We start from the raw sequence: 8,305 nt of genomic DNA, 5'->3' as shown, positions 1-8,305 counted from the left end.
CTCTAGGACTATGAAATCAGTAGGGATGTAATGGTCTTCAACTTTTACCAGAACTTCCTCTACAAGTCCATAGGCTTGTTTTCATGAATTGTCTGCCATCTCTAGTGAGATTTTTGCAGCTTGCACCTCAAAGATCCCTAACTTCTCCATTACAGAGAGAGGCATGAGGTTTACACTTGACCCTAAGTCACACAAGGCCTTCTTGAAGGTCATGGTGCCTATGGTACAAGGTATTGAAAACTTCCCAGGATCCTGTCTCTTTTGAGGCAGTTTCTGCCTAGACAAGTTATCCAGTTCTTTGGTGAGCAAAGGGGCTTCATCCTCCCAAGTCTCATTTCCAAATAACTTGTCATTTAACTTCATGATTGCTCCAAGGTATTTAGCAACTTGCTCTTCAGTGACATACTCATCCTCTTCAGAGGAAGAATACTCATCAGAGCTCATGAATGGCAGAAGTAAGTCCAATGGAATCTCTATGGTCTCATTTTGAGCCTCAGATTCCCATGGTTCCTCATTGAGGAACTCATTGGAGGCCAGTGGACGTCCATTGAGGTCTTCCTCAGTGGCGTTCACTGCTTCTCCTTCCTCCCAAAATTCGGCCATGTTGATGGCCTTGTACTCTCCTTTTGGATTTTCTTCTGTATTGCTTGGGAGAGCACTAGGAGGGAGTTCAGTAATTCTCTTGCTCAGCTGACCCACTTGTGCCTCCAAGTTTCTAATGGAGGACCTTGTTTCAGTCATGAAATTTTGAGTGGTTTTGATTAGATCAGAGACCATGGTTGCTAAGTCAGAGGTATTCTGCTTAGAACTCTCTGTCTGTTGCTGAGAAGATGATGGAAAAGGCTTGCTATTGCTAAACCTGTTTCTTCCACCATTATTATTGTTGAAACCTTGTTGAGGTCTCTGTTGATCCTTCCATGATAAATTTGGATGATTTCTCCATGAAGGATTATAGGTGTTTCCATAGGATTCTCCCATGTAATTCACCTCTTCCATTGAAGGGTTCTCAGGATCATAGGCTTCTTCCTCAGATGAAGCCTCCTTAGTACTGCTTGGTGCATTTTGCATTCCAGACAGACTTTGAGAAATCATATTGACTTGTTGAGTCAATATTTTGTTCTGAGCCAATATGGCATTCAGAGTGTCAATCTCAAGAACTCCATTCTTCTGACTAGTCCCATTGTTCACAGGATTTCTTTCAGAAGTGTACATGAATTGGTTATTTGCAACCATTTCAATCAGCTCTTGAGCTTCTATAGGCGTCTTCTTCAGATGAAGAGAGCCTCCACCAGAGCTATCCAAAGACATTTTGGATAGTTCAGAGAGACCATCATAGAAAATACCTATGATGCTCCATCCAGAAAGCATATCAGAAGGACACTTTCTGATTAATTGTTTGTATCTTTCCCAAGCTTCATAGAGGGATTCTCCTTCCTTCTGTCTGAAGGTTTGGACTTCCACTCTAAGCTTACTCAATTTTTGAGGTGGAAAGAACTTTGCCAAGAAGGCATTGACTAGCTTTTCCCAAGAGTCCAGGCTTTCTTTAGGTTGAGAGTCCAACCATGTCCTAGCTCTGTCTCTTACAGCAAAAGGGAATAGCATAAGTCTGTAGACCTCAGGGTCAACCCCATTAGTCTTGACAGTGTCACAGATTTGCAAGAATTCAGTTAAAAACTGATGAGGATCTTCCAATGGAAGTCCATGGAACTTGCAATTCTGTTGCATTAGAGAAACTAATTGAGGCTTAAACTCAAAGTTGTTTGCTCCAATGGCAGGGATAGAGATGCTTCTCCCATAAAAGTCGGGAGTAGGTGCAGTAAAGTCACCCAGCACCTTCCTTGCATTGTTGGCATTGTTGTTGTTTTCGGCTGCCATGGGTTCTTCTTCTTTGAAGATTTCTGTTAGGCCCTCTACAGAGAGTTGTGCTTTGGCTTCTCTTAGCTTTCTCTTCAAGGTCCTTTCAGGTTCAGGATCAGCCTCAACAAGAATGCTTTTGTCTTTGCTCCTGCTCATAAGAAAGAGAAGGGAACAAGAAAATGTGGAATCCTCTATGTCACAGTATAGAGATTCCTTTAGGTGTCAGAGGAAAAGAAAAGTAGAAGACAGAAGTAGAAAATTCGAACTTATCAAAGGAGATGGAGTTCGAATTTTGCATTAAGGAATAGTGTTAGTCCATAAATAGAAGGATGTGAGAAGAAGGGAAGTAATTTTCGAAAATTGAGTGAAAGATTTTGAAAATATTTTTGAAAAACACTAATTGATTTTCGAAAATGAAAGTGGACAAGAAATCAAGTGATTTTTGAAAAAGATTTTGAAATTAGAAATCAAAAAGATTTGATTGAAAACTATTTTAAAAAGATGTGGTTAAGAAGATATGATTAGTTTTAAAAAGATGTGATTGAGAAGATATGATTTGAAAAACATTTTAAAAAGATTTGATTTTGAAAATTAAAAACTTGGCTAACAAGAAAAGATATGATTCAAACATTAAACCTTTCTCAATAGAAAAGGCAACATACTTGAAATGTTGAATCAAATCATTGATTGATAGCAAGTATTTTTAAAAATAGAGAGAAATTGATTTTGAAAAAGATTTGATTGAAAAGATATTATTTGAAAAAGATTTGATTTTGAAAAAGTTTGAAAACTGAAAAAAAAAATCTGCATTAAAAACAAAATCTTCCCTCTTGTGCCATCCTGGCGTTAAATGCCCAGAATGGTGCACATTCTGGCGTTTAACGCCAGTCTGTCCTTCTTCACTGGGCGTTTTGAACGCCCAGCTTTTTCTGTGTAATTCCTCTGCTGTATGTTCTGAATCTTCAATTCTCTGTATTATTGACTTGAGAAGACACAAATTAAAAATATTTTTAGATTTTTAATAATAAGGAAAAATCAAAATGCAACAAGAATCAAATATCAATGCATGCAAGACACCAAACTTAGCAGTTTGTATACTACTGACACTAATGGGAATGCATATGAGACACATAAACACTCAAGTCAAGAGAATTCAAAGATTAGAGTAAGAAATCATCAAGAATTATTTGAAGATCCTTAAGACACATGAATGAATGCATGCAATTGACACCAAACTTAACATGAGACACTAGACTCAAACAAGAAATATTTTTGGATTTTTTGACTTTGTAAATTTTTTTGTGCTTTTTTCGAAAATTAAGTGGAAAAAGAAAATAAAGGTATCAAAATTCTTAATGAGAATTCCAGGAATCATGCAATGTTTAGTCTAAGACTCCGGTCCAGGAATTAGACATGGCTTCACAGCCAGCCAAGCTTTCAAGGAAAGCTTCGGTCCAAAACACTAGACATGGCCAATGGCCAGCCAAGCCTTAGCAGATCACTGCTCCAAAAGCAAGATTGATAGAAATCAACAAGCTTTTGTGATGATAAGTTGAAACCTCGGTGCAATGAAATTAGACATGGCTTCACAGCCAGCCAGACTTCAACAAATCATCATGAAACTCTAGAATTCATCTTCAAGAATTCCGAAAAAAAAAATACCTAATCTAAGCAACAAGATGAACCGTCAGTTGTCCAAACTCAACAATCCCCGACAACGGCGCCAAAAACTTGGTGGACGAAATTGTGATCACTACAACTTCGCACAACTAACCAGCAAGTGTACTGGGTCGTCCAAGTAATAAACCTTACGCGAGTAAGGGTCGATCCCACAGAGATTGTTGGTATGAAGCAAGCTATGGTCACCTTGTAAATCTTAGTCAGGCAAACTCAAATGGGTATGGTGATAAACGAATAAAACATAAAGATAAAGATAGAGATACTTATGTAATTCATTGGTAGGAATTTCAGATAAGCGTATGAAGATGCTTGTCCCTTCCGTCTCTCTGCTTTCCTACTGTCTTCATCCAATCCTTCCTACTCCTTTCCATGGCAAGCTTAAGCAAGGGTTTCACCGTTGTCAGTGGCTACCTCCCATCCTCTCAGTGGAAATGTTCAACGCACCCTGTCACGGCACGGCTATCCATCTATTGGTTCTCGATCAGGCCGGAATAGAATCCAGTGATTCTTTTGCGTCTGTCACTAACGCCCCGCCCTCAGGAGTTTGAAGCACGTCACAGTCATTCAATCATTGAATCCTACTCAGAATACCACAGACAAGGTTAGACCTTCCGGATTCTCTTGAATGCCGCCATCAGTTCTAGCCTATACCACGAAGACTCTGATCTCACGGAATGGCTGGCTCGGTTGTCAGGCGATCAACCATGCATCGTGTATCAGGAATCCAAGAGATATTCACCCAATCGAAGGTAGAACGGAGGTGGTTGTCAGTCACACATTGATAGGTGAGAATGATGATGAGTGTCACGGATCATCACATTCATCAAGTTGAAGAACAAGTGATATCTTAGAACAAGAACAAGCGGAATTGAATAGAAGAACAATAGTAATTGCATTAATACTCGAGGTACAGTAGAGCTCCACACCTTAATCTATGGTATGTAGAAACTCCACCGTTGAAAATACATAAGAACAAGGTCTAGGCATGGCCGTGAGGCCAGCCTCCCAATGATCTAAGAACTAGATGTCCAAAGATGATCAAAGGATCTAAAAATAATCCAAAGATGAAAATACAATAGTAAAAGGTCCTACTTATAGAGAACTAGTAGCCTAAGGTTTACAGAGATGAGTAAATGACATAAAAATCCACTTCCGGGCCCACTTGGTGTGTGCTTGGGCTGAGCATTGAAGCATTTTCGTGTAGAGACTCTTCTTGGAGTTAAACGCCAGCTTTTGTGCCAGTTTGGGCGTTTAACTCCCATTTTGGTGCCAGTTCCGGCGTTTAACGCTGGGATTTCTAAGGGTGACTTTGTACGCCGGTTTGGGCCATCAAATATTGGGCAAAGTATGGACTATCATATATTGCTGGAAAGCCCAGGATGTCTACTTTCAAAAGCCGTTGAGAGCGCGCCAATTGGGCTTCTGTAGCTCCAGAAAATCTACTTCGAGTGCAGGGAAGTCAGAATCCAACAGCATCTGCAGTCCTTTTTAGTCTCTGAATCAGATTTTTGCTCAGGCCCCTCAATTTCAGCCAGAAAATACCTGAAATCACAGAAAAACACACAAACTCATAGTAAAGTCCAGAAAAGTGAATTTTAACTAAAAACTAATAAAAATATACTAAAAACGAACTAGATCATACTAAAAACATACTAAAAACAATGCCAAAAAGCGTACAAATTATCCGCTCATCACCTGCCTACAATTAACCTCGGCAGCACAATGGCAGGGAAAGGCTGAAGGAGCATTCCAGAGATGGCGGGCCAACCAAGGCATTCAAGCCATTTTCCTGAGTCTGGAAATTCACCAACTACACCCCCCTCGCCATCCCTATCGTGGAAGTCTATGAATAGATACCTAAGAAGGGAATTCTTTCGAAGCCTCGACCTCTAAAGGACAGAACCGGGGGGAACAAGAACCTCTATTGTGATTATCACAAGGGCTATGGACACAAAACACAGGATTTTTTTGACCTAAAAGACGTGCTAGAGCAAGCAATTCGAGATGGAAAGCAAGCCGAATTCTCCCACCTCATTAGGGAGCTGAGGAGACGAGATCGCGACAGCAAAGGGGAGGACAAGAGTTGCACGGTGAAGCGACGTTAAGATCCAGAGGACAACGAGCACGGCCTTACCATAGTAAACGTGGTAATAGGAAGAGACGCGGCTCCAAGGTCGAGGTCGGTGCAAGAGAAGGATGCCAAAGTTCTGGCAGTCTCTTCATCCCCCGCGCGAAGCTCCAAGAGGGTTCCGTCCATATCATTCGGTCCAGAGGACCAGTGGTTTGATGAGGTCGCGGAAAACCCCCATGGTCATCACGGCCAGAGTGGGAACCGGTCTGATCAAGCGGATCCTCGTAAACACCAGCGCCGACTCAAACATCATGTTTCGCAACGTGTTCGATGCTTTGGGTCTCCGGGATGCCGATCTAAGGACTCACAAGCACAATGTAGTAGGGCTAGGCGACCACTTTATCAAGCCTGACGGGATAATCTCCCTACCGATCTCCGTAGGACTAGGACAGGGGAGAAAGTCGGTAATGGCAGAGTTCATGGTTCTGCAAGATCTATGGCCTACAACGTCATCCTGGGAAGAAAGACTACTAATGAATTCGAGGCAGTGATCAGTACAAAGATGTTGATAATGAAGTTTATTGCTGAGGACGGATCTGTGGGATCCATAAAGGGAGACTTGGAAACAGCAATCGCCTGCGACAATGCTAGTCTCTCCTTAAGAAAGAAATCCAAATAGGCATCGGGAGTGTTCCTCGCCGACCTGGATGCTAGGGTCGATGACAAGCCTAGACCCGAGCCGGAAGGAAACTTAGAAAGGTTTAGGGTTGGTGACTCAGAGGAGAAGTTCACCTTCATGAACAGAAACCTCCCACACAACCTGAAGGAACCTCTAATGGAAATGATCAGGGCTAATGGCGACCTATTTGCCCGGACGCCAGCCGACATGCCGGGGATAGACCCCCAGCTCATGTCGCATCACTTGGCCGTCAAGGCGGAAGCCAAGCCAGTAGCTCAGAGGAGAAGGAAAATGTCACAAGAAAGGGCAGAGGAGGTGGCGAGGCAGACGGCCAGCCTTCTTGAAGCGGGATTTATCCGAGAACTCGATTACTCGACTTGGCTGTCGAACATAGTTCTAGTTAGAAAGCACAATGGGAAATGGAAGACGTGTGTGGATTATTCCGATCTTAACAAAGCATGTCCCAAGGACTCCTACCCCCTCCCCAACATAGATGCGCTCGTTGATGCGGCGGCTGGATATCGGTATCTAAGCTTCATGGATGCTTATTCTGACTACAACCAGATACCGATGCACCGGCCAGACAAAGAGAAAATGGTGTTCATAATGCCAGGGGAAATATACTGCTACAAGGTAATGCCGTTTAGGCTGAAGAATGCTGGGGCCACATACCAAAGGTTGATGAACAAGATATTCGGCGACCTTATAAGCAAAATGGTGGAAGTATATGTAGATGATATCCTAGTACAGACCACCCAACCTGAAGACCTCATAAGCGATCTAAAAAATGTGTTCGCTTCCCTTCGGCAACACGGCATGAGGCTCAATTCGCTTAAGTGTGCCTTTGCCATGAAAGCAAGAAAATTCTTGAGGTTTTTGATAACCCAGAGAGGGGTGGAGGCCAACTCGAAAAAGTGTGAAGCAATACTCCAAATGAAGAGCCCAGGATGCATGAAAGACATTCAGAGGTTGGCAGGAAGGCTCACCGCACTGTCCCATTTCCTCAGGGCATCGGCTACTAGAGCCCTACCATTTTTCAACTTGATGAGGAAGGGGATAGTGTTTGAATGGACCCCGGGTGTGAGGAGGCGTTTAAGCATTTCAAGGAAGTAGTTGCAACACCACCTATCCTCGGGAAGCCCAAGGATGGGGAACCACTATACCTGTACTTGGCCATAATTGATGAAGCGATGGTGGCGGTCTTTGTGCGAGAAGAAGGAAAGATCCAACAACCAATCTACTTTTTGAGCAAAGCACTGCAAGGAGCAGAACTAAGGTACAGAAAATTAGAGAAGCTAGCACTCGCGCTCCTAACCTCTTTCCGTAGATTACGACAGTACTTCCAATGTCATTAAGTGGTCATGAGGACAGATCAGGGAATCCGACAGGTGCTCCAGAAACCTGACTTAGTGGGAAGAATGATGACTTGGGCTATCGAGCTATCTCAATACGACTTGCAATATGAACCCAGGCATGCGATCAAAGCACAGGCCATGGCCGACTTCTTGGTGGAAGTAATGGGAGACCCAACCGAGCCACCGAACATAAGGTGGAAGCCCCACGTAGACGGAGCTTCCAACCAGACGTCCGACGGAGATGGGATAATGTTCGAAAGCCTGACTGGAGTCGTTTATGAACAATCGATCAAGTTCGAGTTCCCCGTGTCAAACAATCAAGTAGAGTACGAGGCCCTTTTGGGCGGCTTTGTCCTGCCCAAGTAGGTCGGAGCCATAAGGTTAGAAATATGTAGTGATTCACAAGTCGTGACCTCTCAGATCAATGGAACATATCAGGCCAGAGACTCGTTACTACAAAGATATCTGGAGAAGGTTAGAGAGTTAACCCAGCAATTTGAGGAGGTCTCGGTGCAGCACATCCCGAGAGAGAGAAACACGCGAGCAGATCTTCTGTCAAAGCTAGCAAGCACCAAACCAGGAGCGGGGAACTGATCTCTCATTCAAGGTCTGAGAAAAGAACCAGCGGTCACCCTCCACTTAACAAAGGTGGATCCCTCTTGG

General features: G+C 43.1%; 1 non-coding gene across 1 annotated transcript; it reads left to right on the top strand.

The window, feature by feature from the left end:
- Positions 1–1,362: 1,362 nt before the first annotated feature.
- On the top strand, positions 1,363–1,470 carry LOC112719236 (small nucleolar RNA R71). The gene has a single exon (XR_003161546.1). It is a non-coding gene; the product is annotated as a small nucleolar RNA R71 (small nucleolar RNA).
- The last annotated feature ends 6,835 nt before the right edge of the window (positions 1,471–8,305 follow it).

The sequence above is a fragment of the Arachis hypogaea genome, chromosome 10, assembly GCF_003086295.3.
Source record: "Arachis hypogaea cultivar Tifrunner chromosome 10, arahy.Tifrunner.gnm2.J5K5, whole genome shotgun sequence".
NCBI lineage: Eukaryota > Viridiplantae > Streptophyta > Magnoliopsida > Fabales > Fabaceae > Arachis > Arachis hypogaea.
Note: the sequence above shows the minus strand (reverse complement) of the source record. Positions and strands in the feature narration are given on the sequence as shown.